The sequence below is a fragment of the Benincasa hispida genome, chromosome 2, assembly GCF_027475165.1.
Source record: "Benincasa hispida cultivar pf3 chromosome 2, pf3_genome.v1.1, whole genome shotgun sequence".
In the NCBI taxonomy this organism is placed as follows: Eukaryota; Viridiplantae; Streptophyta; class Magnoliopsida; order Cucurbitales; family Cucurbitaceae; genus Benincasa; species Benincasa hispida.
Genome location: NC_143479.1, coordinates 70,614,910 through 70,628,415, shown reverse-complemented (window position 1 = coordinate 70,628,415; position 13,506 = coordinate 70,614,910).

Genomic DNA, 13,506 nt, shown 5'->3' with positions numbered 1-13,506 from the left:
AACAGTTGGTTGATAGGTTAATGAACAGATTCTTCCCTCCAGCCGTCAATGCAAGGAGACGAAGAGATGTGCTAAATTTTGAGCAAAAGGGTTATGAAATCTTGAGCACCGCATGGGTGCGATTCCGATAGTTAGTGAAGAGCTGTCTGCATATCGGGATTCCCGATAGTATTCTGATGGAAACCTTTTACAATGGCTTAGACCAATCAACACAAGCAATTGGCGATGCCTCCATAGAAGGAGGATTAATGAACAAATCATATACAGAAGCAAAGAATATTTTGGATCGCATCTCGCGACATTCTGATGAGTGGATTGATACCGGACTTGAGGTAAGAGTTCTAGAGCAAGAAAGAGTAGAAAGTATCGATGTGTCAACTGATACAATGAATGCACTGGTCGATTAAATGACCACAGTGACCTCACTCCTATAGATGGTGGCTAATCAATAGAGAACTCTCTCTCAAGGATCAGCACAAGTTAATGCAATGTCTCACATGGTCGCAATGAATTGCGTCCAATGTGGAATGGGACATCCAGTAGAAATCTGCCTATGGAATCAAAAACCCGTATATTCTGTCTACGATGAATCATTTGGCAACATCTACAACCATGGTTAGCGGGATCACCCAACTTCAAGTTGGTACGGGAATCACAACCAGGAGAGCCATAGTTTCTATTAGAACAGTTATCAAGGGGATAGAGGCAACCCTCCGGTCTTCATTACTCTGGACTGTAACCCAGATAATTCTCAAGGTATACCACCTTGCGGCCAACCATTCTTATATGATACCTCATGCAGCACCTTGACTCTGGAAACATCGTTAAAACATTACATTGAAAAGAGTGAGGCAATGAGATAATCGCAAGCTAACTCCCTTAAAGAATTAAAAGAGTAGATCGATCAGCTTATAAGGGAATTAAAGAAGAAAGCGTCTGGTATGCGGCACAGCAACCCAGAAGCATCAAGGCAGCAAGGTAAAGAACAATGTCACACAATGATATTGAGAAGTGACAAAACACAACCCCTATGCCATCAGTACCAGATGCGACAACAACACCAGTAGATTTAACTGTTGAAGATGACCAGTCAACCAATAGGGGAAGAAGTACCAGTTTAGAAGCAAGTTCACCTACAAAAGATGAAGCTCCTCAAGACTTGAATTCTCAATCAACGCAACCTCCAGACAATGAAACACAACAAAAAGAGGACCTTTACAGACAGCCAACGTAACAAAAAGGAAGGTGGGATCCTCCCCCTTTCCCGTTGAGGCTGAAGAAGAAAAACGATAGTAAGCAATTTCAGAGGTTCTTGGACGTTCTCTGACTGTTACACATTAACATTCCCTTAATAGAAGCACTAGAGCAGATGCAGAGTTATGTAAAATTTCTCAAGGATATCCTTGCCAATAAAAGAAAGAATGGGGAAAATGAAACAGTTGCGCTAACATAGGAATGCAGCGCATTGTTTCAAAACAATATCCCCACTAAAATGAAAGACCCTGGAAGTTTTACATTGCCCTGCACGATAGGAGGGAAGATGGTCGGGAATGTGTTGTGCGATTTAGGGGTAAGCATAAATCTAATGCCCTTGTTGATTTTTAAGAAGTTGGATATCGACAATGCAAGACCAACTACGATCACATTACAGTTGGCAGATAGATCAATAAAGCATCCAGAAGGCAAGATAGAGGATGTACTCGTGCAAGTGGACAAGTTTATCTTCCCGATAGATTTTGTCATATTGGATTACGAAGCTGACAGAGAAGTCCCTATCATTTTGGTCGCCTATTTCTCGCAACAAGGCGAGCACTAATCGATATGCAGAAAGGGGAATTGACCATCAAGGTCGACGATCAGGAAGTAAAATTCAAAATGTTCAATGTGTTGAAGTACCTAGGTAACATGGAAAACTACCAATATATTGAGGAAATGCGGGGAGAACATTGGCATGAACCCCTAAAAGAGCTGGAGGAAGAAGATCCTGAAATCGGTGCAATATTGGAGGAGGACTGCGCCGTAATTCATACTGAATCAAAATTTGAACCGCTCAAGTTATCTGAACAAACCTCACAATGCATTAAGCCATCTTTGGAAGAGCCACTTATGCTAGAGTTAAAGTCATTGCCCGTGCACCTTAAGTATGCTTACTTAGGAAGTAACAATACGTTACCAGTTATCATTTCTGCATCGCTGAGTAAGGAGAAAGAAGATGCCCTCATATAGATCCTAAGAAATAATTCAAAGGACTTAGGATCATGGTGGACATTCAAGGAATCAGTCCCTCATATTATATGCACAAGATTCATCTGGAAGAAGGAAAGACAGGATCGGTAGAAAGACAACGTCGCTTGAACTATAAGGGAGATCGTAAAGAAGGAAATAGTGAAGTGGCTGGACGCAGGAGTCATCTACCCGATAACTGATAGCAGCTGGGTGAGCCTAGTGCAGTGTGTTCCAAAGAAAGGGGGGATGACAATTTTCACTAATGATAAGAATGCATTAATTCCCACAAGAACAACTACGGGGTGGAGAATTTTCATGGATTATCGCAAGTTAAATTTGGCCACTAAAAATGACCACTTTCCACTCCCGTTCATTGATCAGATGCTAGATAGACTTGCGAGGAACAAATTCTTTTGTTTTCTTGACGACTATTCAGGGTACAATCAAATAGCAATTGCGCCGAAAGATCAGGATAAGACAACATTCACGTGCCCATTTAGTATGTTTGCATTTCGACGCATGCCGTTGGGACTCTGCAATGCGCCAGACACTTTCCAACGATGCATGATGACAATATTCTGAAATTACTTAGAAGAGTCAGTCGAGGTATTCATGGATGATTTTTTAGTCTTCAGCAATAATTACGACTCTTGTCTATCTAACCTTGAAAAGGTCTTGAAGAGATGCCGGCACAAATCTTGTTTTGAACTAGGAAAAATGCCACTTTATGGTGGAAGAAGAAATAGTTCTGGGTCACAAAATCTCTAAAGCAGGATTGGAAGTTGATCAGGCAAAAATTGACGCAATTTCTAAGTTACTCCCACTGGTGAACGTGAAAACACTTAGGAGCTTTCTGGGACATGGTGGGTTTTATAGAAGATTTATTCGCAACTTCTCCCAGATCGCAAGGCCTCTAAGTGCGATCCTTGAAGCTGATCGAAAATATAATTTTGATGATACATGTACCAAAGCATTCAACACATTGAAAGATGCGCTCATCACTGCACCCATTCTGGTGGCGCCAGATTGGATGCAACCATTTGCGTTGATGTGTGACGCGAGCGAATATGTTGTGGGCGCAGTATTAAGTCAGCACAAGACCAAGGTATTGCATCTTATTTATTATGCAAGAAAAAAATTAAATGATGCGCAGGAGAACTTTACAACCATAGAGAAGGAAATGCTCGCAGTAGTATTTGCACTGGACAAATTCCGACAATACTTAATAGGAACAAACATTGTGGTGTATACGGATCATTCTGCGATCAAGTATTTGATGACAAAGAAGGATGCAAAACCAAGGCTTATACCGTGGGTGTTGCTACGGCAAGAGTTTGATTTAGAGATCAAAGACTGGAAAGGCACTGAGAACCAAGTCGCGGATCATTTGTCAAGATTGGAGAATTGCAAGGTTCAAGGTAAAGGAAAAGATATTGAAGAAAGATTCCCCGATGAGCTACTGATGTCAGTAGGCATTAATGTTCCCTGGTATGCAGACATCATGAATTTCATTGTTTGTGGTCAAATACCAGATGACTATACTTATCAGCAGAAGAAGAAGCTAAGATGTGATGTCAAATTTTTTTCTGGGACAACCCATTCCTATATCGACTCGGTCTTGATCATATATTATGTCGATACGTTCCTGAGCACGAAGTCAAGCACATTCTAAAGATGTGTCATGAGTCCCTTTACAGAGGACACTTTGGGGGGCAGCGGACTGCCGCAAAGGTTCTACAGTGTGGCTATTTCTGGCCAACACTGTTCAAGGATGCCCAAGCCCACGCTATGAAATGAGATGTCAGAGAACGGGGAATATGTCAAAGAGAAATGAAATGCCATTGACATCAATCTTAGAGGTGGAATTATTTGATGTTTTGGGAATTGACTTCATGGGCTCATTTCCACCATCAGAAGGTCATCACTAAGTTGCGGTTGATTATGTATCAAAATGGGTTGAGGCTATCACATGTGCCAAGAATGATGCGGTTACCATGGTGAAGTTTCTTAAGAGGAATATTTTTGCTCGATATGGGACGCCACGTGCCTTAATCAGCGATGAGGGCTCTCACTTTATCAACTGCATAATTTCCAACGTGTTGACTAAATTTAACGTCAGCCATCGAGTTGCAACTGCTTATCACCCACAGACTAATGGGCAGGCAGAAATTTCTAACCGAGAGATCAAAACTAACTTGGAGAAGGTAGTTAATACTTCCAAGAAGGATTGGTCACCCAAGCTTGATGAAGCACTATGGACATACAGGACTGCCTATAAAACACCAATTGGCATGTCCCCGTATGCCCTGGTCTTTGAAAAAGCTTGTCATCTGTCGCTCGAATTGGAGCATAAGGCGATGTGGGCATGCAAGAAGCTGAAGTTTGATTTAGCAAGTGCGGGGAAAGTCCAGAAGTTGCAACTGAATCAGTTGGTCGAATGACGAAGGGATGCCTATGAAAATGCCAAGATTTATAAGGAGAAAACCAAAAAGTGGCATGATAACCGCATAAATGACCGGACATTCACCGAAGGACAACAGTTATTATTATTTAATGCTTGTTTGCGATTGTTCCCAGGGAAGTTGAAATCTCGCTGGTCTGGGCCATTCAAAATCAAGACTATCTTTCCTCACGGTGCAGTGGAACTAACAACTTTAGAGGGGAACAACGCATTCAAAGTCAATGGTCAACGAATTAAGCCTTACTATGGAGGCGACTTCGAGCGACGCATGGACACCATTGACTTGGGCAAGGATTAAACCGCTTGCAGGGGAAGCGATTGCAGTAATTCTGAGAACTTCTTTCAATCAGCATCCCTATCTATGTTTACGTGCTTTCTTTATAGTTTTCTTTTACTGCTTTCTAAATCTCGTTATTTACTGCTTCTTAGGAGTAGTATTTAATGCTTTCTATAATTCTCTTCAATTTAATTTTTCATGTCATGTTTAGATTCCTTTAATTTGTATACATTAGTAACGATGTTCTTTAATATCTGTGAATAATTGGATGAAGCATGAGTCACCGCAAAGTCTTTCCGACTTGCATTTTTGATGATGTAAAAAGCATAAAAATTAGTATGAAATGCGATGATGGGTGCATTGTGAGTTAACAAGAGACACCTTATGTCCATTACACCCAAATACATTGCATTGGGGGGGGGGGGGAGGGTGTTGCGCGCGTATGTGCCCATCCTTAGCTAAATGCATTATGTTGAGGTATCCTCTAGAAATGTGTTAGTTAAAGGGTGTGTCGTGAGGGAGCATGCGTTGTTGCCCGTCCTCAGTAAAAATGTATTTACGTTATTAGAAACGCGGTGTTAATTTTTAGTGTGCACCCATCTGAATCAAATTCAAAAAGATAACAACGAAATTCTTTGATTCTTTGTATAGGCAACAAATTTTGTATTGCGTTAATTTTTAATTATTTGTATACTGTGTTAATATTCAATACAAATGAGTACAGATTTACTCCTTTTTGCCTGTGCCATTTTCTTTATCATCCTTTGTCAAGATTTGTGATGTTATGATATTTTACTTTTACGTTATTCATTGTGCTGCCATGATGCCATATATGTTTATACTTAGAAACATTTCTCATACTTTGTAAATTCTGACCAACACTTAGTTAATTATTTGTTTAGCAGTACTTTACCTTTTATCTTACAAAGTTCTGCTCAAACCTTCTTTTTGAAAATTTTATTCTAAGTAATTGTCTATTCTATCCAAACAACGCAATGAGGACCTTGCTTATCTTTAAATTTGGGGGTGGGGAAGGTCTGAGCAGATAAGATCAAGAATATGCGATCTTCAAGAAAAGACGTTCATTTTCATTGTCTACCAAATATATATATATATATATTGCCAAACTCCAATGTCAGTGCAAGGGAAAGCTTAAAAAATGTCCCAACCTGATAAGAGTTTAGTTGTGAAAGGAGCCTGCTCGTAGTTGGATGTTCGTATGACACTCGTAGGAGCAAGCCAAAACGAAAGTGGGTTTCCAAGAACAACGCAATATGAAAGAAAATAAATGAGTGTAAGAGACAACTCCTTTGAATATCATGAGTTAAAGTTGAAATTGGCACACAACCATAGTTGGATATTCGCATGACACCCGTGGGAGCAAGCCAAAACGAAGAGTGTAACCATGACTAACAGTCTCTAATAAATAATTGAAAGTTTGACCACCGCATGTAAATATATCAAGTTGTTTTGACAAAGAAGAGATAAACATTCTATTTTTAAAAACTAGAAAAGCATCTTTGAGCAAAATTTTGTATATAGAAGAATAAAGTAGAGCTTTGTTAAGAATTAGCAAGGATAGAAGAAAATTGCATTGTTAAGAAATGTGCCTATGCATAACACTCGGAGCAGCCAATCGACGCAAAAATATATGAGAGGAATTTAACTTTATTGCCTTAGTAGAAGATATGCTCGAGGACAAGCATATATATAAATTTGGGGGTGTGATAACTTGTAGAAATACAATTTATTTATGTTGCCTTATCTAGATATTGCGGCTAAAAGAGAAGGAATATGCGTCGATTGTAGGAAAATTAGCTCAGAAATACAATAATTATGAATTATCGCAATTACACCCACTAACATCATCAAGATGGTAGAAGAGGATATTTTTACTCTTTTTTGCAAAAAACCAAGTCACCGCTTGCGATCAAGGCTCAACGAGAAACTGAACAATGCATCTTTGTTACATTGTGCCCATCAATCAATGAAAAGACGATTAACGTAATGATGGCGCAATACGACAGTCGATCAGAGCTGAGTTTCAACCTCATGCGGTAATAAAAACAACACCGCATGCAAGCAACCAATCGAAAGATGCAGCTGAGCAACGCAAACGCAGAGGATTGTGACACGTGTACAACTAACCGTTGTGCAAATTTGACGGTCTGATTGCATAACAAAAGGAATATTTATTCCTCCATCTTCGGAATTTCCATAACAAGAAGTGGGGTCCACAAGCCAAGAGTCAAAGCTTTCCACCTATAAATACCCTCATAGAATTCAGAGAAGACATACTTGATACGGGTATAATTGATATGAAGGCTAATTGCTGCTGGATATTGAGAGAAAGGCTGAGCTGAGTACTGATCAGAATAAATCCGGGAAGAGAAGAGACAAGGTTGAGAGGTGAGTCTCAGTGCGAATCTGCCAGATCCCCGCCGTCAAGCTCAGTGCTTAGATCCCTACTACCGATTGAGCAACCCTGAGAGGGAAGCTCATCCATCCGTTCACTTCATCCACGTCGGCAAGCAAATCTCCATCCAGATCGGCGCTAAGACGTTGGCGCTTATTTGTATTTGTTTCTAACTCTATTTCATCAAGTGTATTTCATATTCTTAATCTCTTCATTCACAAATCATGTATCATACGCTAAATAGTTTTATTGAATGTCTCGATCACTTTCACTACTACTTTTCTGTCTATTTCGTTCCTCCATTAATCGTTTTCTCCATGAAGTTTTCTTAATACCTTGGTGATTAATATGGATTAAACAAGTAACTTAATTTGTGCTAACGAGATAAATGCGTTTAGCTAAGGCATGCTAGACGGCATCTTCGCCTATGAGAGCAGAAGTGAATATGTCATTCTGATCTATCGAGATAAGTTTAAAAGAATGTGTTAACTAAAACGAGTAGTACTTCCAAAGATGGAAGTAACCTTGCGTTCATTACGTTCATCCCTTTTTCATCACAGAGATGTGGGAACGTGGCCGATCACCGAGAGGAATACGCCAAGGGAAAAGTGGAACAATCTTATATCTTTAACGTAATTAAGGAACTTGCGCTGTTTATATTAGTTATCTTTTTTGTTTCTGCGTTGTATATAAGACTTGTCACCACATTACATGATCTTTGCATAATCTTCACAGCTAGCCTTGACCTCAGTATCTTGTATCATCTTAGCTTAGATTTACTTTATCGCATTTTACTTTAACATAATTTATGTTATTAACGCATTTTTACCGCTTTACTTTACATTATCACATGTTTAATTTCCTGTACACAAGAACTTTATTAATTTGAAAAAAAAACCTCTAGTCACATGTATCACAAGCATAATGCAATAACCTAAAACAGTCCCTGTGTTCGACCTCGGATCACACCGAGAAACTTGCGGTGAAATTTTACTTGGTTTCAACACAAGGAAACTTGTGACAACGCACAGCATACTACAAGAACATTTGTTAATAATGCATATCTAGAAGTAGTATCACATATCATCGCATAAAATCTATGTCACAACAAGTTTATGGCATGGGCTTGCATTACATTACAATTACTGCGTGTCACTTAGTTAGTTTTGGATATTCAGATCTTTCGAGATCGAAAGAACAAAATGCTAGCACTATCTCAGGTATTGTATATTGACAAGATGCTTGTCAAGTATTCGATGCATAACTCCAAGAGGGGCCTATTGTCTTTCAGGCACGGAGTTACTTTGTCTAAGGAACAGTGTCCTAAGACACACCATGAGGTTGAGGATATGAGACGGATTCCCTATGCATCTGCCATGGGCAGTTTGATGTATGTGATGTTATGTACTAGACCTGACATCTACTATGCAATGGGATAGTCAATATATATCAGTCTAATCTAGGATTAGATCATTGGACAACCGTTAAGAACATCCTTTGAAGGAAATCAAACATGAGGATTTTCATGAGTAGTAGAATGATTGTTCCAAATTCCATTCGTATTTAAACATACACAATTACAATCAAGAAACAGAAACTTACTGGTCATGTACAATATGAAATTACAACATGTTTTTCAAGAAGATCAAGGGATAAAGTAGTTGGGATTGGTGTCCTAATTCTCCCGGAGTCTCATTATTTGTAACTATACACATTGTTTATGAATAAAATAACTTTTATTTCATTCTGACATTTACTCATACCCAATAAACAAAGCTCCATGATTATCTTATGTAAACTTAAGCATGTATATGAGATATATAAGTGGATCATGTCTTAAGTGATAACCTAAATAGGTCTGTAGTATAAAGATTAAGGAAGGATTTCTGATCCTAGTGACACTATGGATACGACCCGCTTTGTAGAGGCTTACAAGTGTTGTAAACTACTACAGATGGTAGATCTTGACCATTCATGTAGAGAAATACGAACAGAGGTGTCCTATACAAAGAGTTTGTATAAGACCAAACCACAAGATGATTAAACTCTGTATATAACGTCATTGATACTAGAGACTTACATCTCACGTAAATTATCATAGATGACACGACCTTAATTCTGAGTGTTTTGGGAACTCTTGCCTTTGAGAGCAGTTCTTTTATTAGTATGGGTGAGATTGGCCATATTGCCAACTCAACATGCCTACCTTTTTGGGGACTCGTCTGATTTGGGAGTTGGGAACTCAATACACAAGATGGAATTCACTCCTTCCCCGAAGTAGGGGTAAGTAGATAGATTGCTCCCTTAAGGGCTAATTTCAGGGCTTGAACATAGTGGCCACAACTTCTCTTTGGAAGAGAAGACTCAGTCATAGTAGGACTATGACTGATTTTCACTAGAGGAATTAGTGGTACTTAAGGAGTTAGATGTAACTACAGGGGCATAACGGTTATTGGTCGAGCTGTACTTACGACCGATCTGTGAAGGGTTGTCGCACTGTTGATTGGTTAAGATGGACACATAATATATCTATAGTAAGAAGAGTTCAGCTGTCAGTCTTTAGTAGAGTGCCTGCAGTTAATGGATGGTGGATCCCGTGATTAAAGAGTTTAGTCAGTTATTCATGTACTGTTGGAGCTTCGAGCTACAGGTCCATAAGGTCCCCTTCGTAGCTCAATGGATTCAAGCTGAGGGATCAGTTCTTGGTGTTGATTTGAATTATTCAAATTGACAAGAGGTACTTTGATTATATATGATATGATCGGTGTGGTGTATGAGATACATCTAATAGAGGATTAATGTAAATGAGATTTACATTAAGAGTCATGGAATAGAAAAAGAGCTATGGTTTGTATGTTTCATGAGATGAAATATTAAAACTATAGGTTATAAATATAGTATGATAATTGGGTTATCATTTATATTTATAATAATATTAACTATTGGATAATTGTCTCTCTTTCTCTAATAATCAATTTAGTGAGAGGTTATGGGTGGTTTCATGGTAACCATGAGATGAAAGGAAAAATTTTCCTAATTTTAGTAAGATTTGCAAAATTGTTAATTTGAGATTTCCAATCACGGAAATTACTCACGGAGAGTTATCAAGTAAATCAGATTTACTAAGTGTCAACTTGGAGTAAAATAGTGGAGTGTTTTTACACGATAGACACTCATCTAAACGATGAGCTAAGCGATCGTATAGCTTTTGCTAAACGATCGCATAACTTTTACTAAATGATTGGGCATCGACCTATACAATAGATTGTTTCATCTCCCACTTGCTTAATCATTTACACGATTGTTCTTCCTCCGGTTTTCTACCTTTAACCAAGTCCACACAGAGCCCACCCTCTAGATTTTCACACTTAGAATGCCAAGGTAAACTTCTTGATAGTGTCATACTCAACTCGACACAGTCAAGGTTCTGTGGAGGTTATTCATGATGTTCAAGGTGTTCGTGACCTTGGTGCTTGCTTTGTTCGAGTTCACTGTGATCGTGCAATGTAGCGGTCGTGTTAGACGAATGTTTGTGTGTTGCTGTGTTACTATGATCGAGCGTTCGTGATCAATGAACTTAAAATGAGTCTTCAAAGGTTTATTAGTCTTATCCCTTGATCACGTTCTACAGCAAGCTTCTGTTTGTGACTATAATTGTTGTTGTTCATATACGATGAAATTTGGAAAGATCCTTCCGCTGCTCATGGAAATCCTCGTGTCCGATTTCCTTCAAAAGTATCATACCTTTGAAGACTTATCTTCAAACTCCCTCGATCATGAACGCTCGAACAATCTCCAAGACTGTAACACATGAACGCTGGAACTCAGCGACCGCAACACAGTACGATTATAACGACCACCACACGAACACCATGAACTCAACGAACAGCCTCAACAAACCTCGACTTTTTCGAGTTTAGTCAGACACCACCATAATGGATACCTTGGTATTCTTGGTGTGAGGATTCATAAGTGTGTGCTCTGTGTTGACTTGGTTAGAGGAAGAGACCGGAGGAATAACAATCGTGTAAGAGCAACTAGGAGATGGCAAGAGTCTATCGTATAGACGATGCCCAATCATTTAACAAATGCTCCGTGATCATTTAGCTAATGGCCAGCTGAGTTAACCATTATGTAATGTCATTTCACGATTGTTCAATATCTCTTTAGCTATCGTTTAGTGAATCCTATTCACTTGACAGCGATTCCGTGAGAACTTTTCGAGATTAGAAACTCTAACAACAACTACTAAATTTAGGAAAACATTTTTACTTTTATCTCACGGTTACCATGAAATTACCAATATCCTCCCACTCAATTGGTTATTAGAGAAAAAGATATAATTATCCAATAATTAATATTATTATAAATATATATGATAACCAACTTATCATAGTATATTTATAACCTATAGTTTCAATATTTCATCTCATGAAACATATAAACCATAGTTCTTTTTCAATTTTATGGTACTTAATGTAAATCTCATTTACATTAATCCTCTACTTGATGTATCTCATACATCACACCGATCATATCATATATAATCGCAATACCTCTTGTCAATTTGAACATTTCAAATCAACACCAAGAACTGATTCTCAACTTGAATCCATTGAGCTACCAAGGGGACCTTATGGACCTGTAGCTTAAAGCTGCAATGGTATGTGAATAACTTACTAAACTCTTTAGTCACGGGATCCACCATCCATTAACTTCCAGACACTCCACTAAAGACCGATAGTTAAACTCTTCTTACTACAGAGATATTATGTGTCCATATCAACCAATCAACAGTGCGATAACCCTTCATAGATCGCTTGTAAGTACAGCTAGGCCAATAATCGTTATGCCTCTATAGTTACATCTAACTCCTTAAGTGCCACTGATCCCTCTAATGAACATAAGTCATAGTCCTACTATGACTGAATCCTCTTTTCAAAAAGAAGTTGTGGCCACTATGTTCAAGACCCGAAATCAGCCCTTAAGAGAGCAATCTATCTACTTACCTCTACTTCGAGGAAGGAGTGAATTCCATCTTGTGTAACTGAGTTCCCAGTTCCCAAATAAGAAAAATTCCCAAAAAGGTAGGCATGTTGAGTTGGCAATCTGGCCACTCCCACCCATACTAATCAAAGGACCGCTCTCAAAAGCAGGAGTTCCCATAACACTCAGGATTAAGGTCATGTCACCTATGGTCGTTTAGGTGAGATGTAAGTCTCAAGTATCAACGACGTTATATATAGAGATGAGTCATCTCGTGGTCCAGTCTTATACAAACTCTTTGTATAGGACACCTCCGCTCGCATGTCTCCACATGAATGGTCAGGATCTACCATCTGTAGTAGTTCACAACACTTGTGATGCGTTGTTTTATGCGGTGAATTAATGAAAGGAATTGCAGTGATGGGAAATGCGTTGTGCAATAAATTTTCTCAGCAGAATCCAAGTATAAATCCTACTAAGTTTCCTGGTAAGTCTAGGGTCGAACTCAGGGACTAAGGAAAATGATATGCGCTGGTGATTCTTAAGATAACTTTGCGGTAACAAAAAAATTAATGATTGGTTGGTTTGTTGTTTGCGGTATAGAATATATGCGGCGGAGTTACGAAAAGAGTTAATAATACGGAAGATGCGATGAATATGCAGTGAACGGGTTGAGAAGGGGTTTAGCTAATACTTCCTAGGATTGCGTTCATGTTATGCGATCATGCAACACACATACAATAGCAAATCATCTCTCAATGAAAATGCTACGGCTTCTAGTTTTAGAACGCATGCGATATATGCGATGAAATATATAGGACCTATACATATGCCTCTATTCTTGTTTATGCGATGACAAATGACATACACACATACAAGGCGACCGCATAATACCATAACCTATCTCTAGGGTGCATGCAATGCATGTTGGCAAACAGACCTTATCTCTAAGTCCCTATCTCTTGCTTATGCCGATCTAATCTTGCTCTCTTGAGTCGAGATTCTAACCTAGCTCTTTCAAATCTCAGGTTCTTTCTTTAGACTCTCTCTCGAGTAGCTCTAAAGGAGTGTTAGGCGCAACATAAGACAAGATGATTGCATGCAATGAAGATTCTAGGTCATGTTAGTTAAGTTCTTCTC